The sequence below is a fragment of the Montipora foliosa genome, chromosome 8 (assembly GCF_036669935.1).
Source record: "Montipora foliosa isolate CH-2021 chromosome 8, ASM3666993v2, whole genome shotgun sequence".
NCBI lineage: Eukaryota > Metazoa > Cnidaria > Anthozoa > Scleractinia > Acroporidae > Montipora > Montipora foliosa.
The window spans coordinates 5,672,301-5,674,800 of NC_090876.1; the positions used below are offsets into that span (position 1 = coordinate 5,672,301).

A 2,500-nucleotide genomic window follows, 5' to 3' on the forward strand; every position below is an offset into this window, starting at 1 on the left:
AAACCTACTCGAATCCAAGATCGGCGTCTACAACGTCAACTAACGTCGAGAAAGGTTAGTTGGTTTATGCTTACTAAACTGCGTGCAGTCCGCCTTTTCTCTTAATAAGAGACTGCTCGCAGTCTAATGGCGTAATGCTCTATTTAGCATCGTCCGTTACCCACATTTTGACAGTGGGGAAAAAAAAAGTGCGGGAAGAACGTGGACCCAGTTGTTTGAAGGCCGATCAGCGCTGGGGTTAAATTGTTATCCGGGTTTATTTTTCTTTCATTCAAAAGCATTCTCGAGCTCTCGGGAAATTTTAAGCTTAAACTGAATTTGCTTTTTTCACCTTTCAAATCTCTATCAAAAATTCGCACAAACCCTGGGTTATCCTAACCCAACTTAGAACAACTCGACCGTTTTCATTATGCCCCTCAATACAATAATCTGTTAAGCCTAAAATTTGAAACAGGCTTGGGTCTTCAGTCGTACATGTACAACTCAGTTTGGAAAATCAGTTCTCTGAATAAAATGTACCTCTTCAGGAACTCCCGAAGAAAGGAAATTTCATTAAGGGGTGGGGGAGCTTCAAGATAAGTTTAAATCAAAGAAATTTATTTTTTTCCTTTAAATCAGCTTTATAGACTTGCCTACTCGTGAAGCAAAATCGGGGTAAACACTGCACTTAATAATATTCTGACTAGTACAATATTATAAACCAGTAGCTGTTTTTCTGCTTTTGTTTATTATATTTTCTTTGATTTAAGCTTGTGATGTTTATTTCCACTTTAACTGCAATTATTAAAATAAGTGCCTCTTCTCAAATAAGTGTAACGGCAGCTAAATTAGTCCAACAACCTTTATTTAGTAATGATTTTTTTAGTAATTCCAGTTAATTGTTATCATGTTTCAGAGGTGTCACGGGTGTGGAATATGAGGACATTTGCGTCAAAAAATTACAAAATGGTACAAGTAAACAATAAGATGACCACAAGGGAGTTTATTGCAAAAGTGGCCAAAATATTTAATGTACGTCAAGAATTGATTTGTGTAACATACGACTTTGACACTGGCAATGAAGTGGTCAAGGTGGAAATTGAGGAAAGTGATGACAACAGCCTCCACCATGCAGTCGAGGTACTAAAAAATTACTCAAAGTTGACTGTGGAGGTGAAACTTCAACCTAGTCCTGCAGAGTTATCTATTGCTGATGGAAAACGGGCTCTCAGGAGTAAGGAAGTAGTGGCAGAGCAACTCAAACGTGAAATGGGGTTACACGATGATACAGGGAAGCGAACACGTGGCTTTTTAGATGCAAAGTGGACTGCCAAATGCGATCAGATAATGGTAGAAGATTCTAGGTTCCTCTTGGAGTTTGACAAGACAAAGGCTGGGGTAAAGTTGGTATTTGGTAATGACGGCTACCTGCTGAACCCATTCCAAGTTATTTGCCCCATCTGCATGGAAATTAAAGTATTGAGCTCCATGAACCAACTGCGTGCCCTTTCACAGCATCTCAAAGATAAACATCTGGAGGATTCTAAAGGGAGAAGCATAATCAAGCGTCTGGGTGCGTGGCTTGAAAATCACTTTGTTTCCAGTGAAGAACTTGATCAGTTTGCTTCAATTCCTGAATTGATCTCACTACAAGAAATGTTAACAACTACACGGGTCAAGGCTATGGTCTTGGCCCGTGATATTTTGTAAGGGCACTTACATGAAATTTTTTTTATTGATACATATTTCAGCATAATAACATTGTCGTCACTTGAGTTAAATTTGTAGCAGCATAAAATAATAATTTCTAGTTTTTATAAAAAATTCGTATTGCATGTTAGGACATGACTTGAGCCTAATTTCCATAAAATCTTGGAATTTTCATAACTTATGAAAAACCTATTTGGTGGCGAGATGCCACAAAGTTATTTAATACAGTGTTTTTGTCATTGCATGAAACTGGTTAGATTGGTATACTCTCATTTTAATTCAAGTAAAAATTGATGTGAGTGAAACAGGTCACATGACAATTTTTATGCTGTTCCAGCCACATAAATTTTTTAAGGGGTAAACCAAACATTTACCCATGGTTGGGTCTTGCTTTTAATTAACCAATTTCTTCCCCTTTTTTTTTCCAATTTTCTTTTCAATAACATCCTGTCATCATATCTCTCTTGGCCACATCAGTTTAACTCTAATCTTTTCAATACATTAAAATACGTTTTTAGCAACTTTTACAATTATTAATCGCATGGTTCGCAAAGACAGACAGTTTTAACTTTGTATGTGGTTGATGCCAAAAATTGAGCCATGTCTTAACATGCTTGAGTGTTTTTGGTTTTAATTTCAATACAAAAATCAGCAACAGGAGACAATATTCGGAAAAATGTCTTAGTCGATTCAAGTATATGAAGAAAAGCACACACTCAAGTTGACAGTATATATGTGACAAATTTTGTGATAAAGTCTTTCTTGAGTACTTTAATAGAACTCTTAAAAGGTGTATTACCTGATCTCAGAG

At 36.5% G+C, this 2,500-nt stretch overlaps 1 protein-coding gene across 2 annotated transcripts in view; it reads left to right on the top strand.

Annotated features, from left to right (window-relative positions):
- The window catches only part of LOC137967332 (uncharacterized), a 10,570-nt gene that overhangs the window by 387 nt on the left and 7,683 nt on the right, over positions 1-2,500 (top strand). For both annotated transcript variants that reach the window (XM_068813854.1, XM_068813853.1), the window contains exons 1-2: positions 1-54; positions 896-2,500. The exon at positions 1-54 is cut by the window's left edge and continues 387 nt beyond it; the exon at positions 896-2,500 is cut by the window's right edge and continues 1,827 nt beyond it. The gene's annotated coding sequence lies outside the window, so the exon portion shown is untranslated. The remainder of the gene's footprint in view (positions 55-895) is intronic.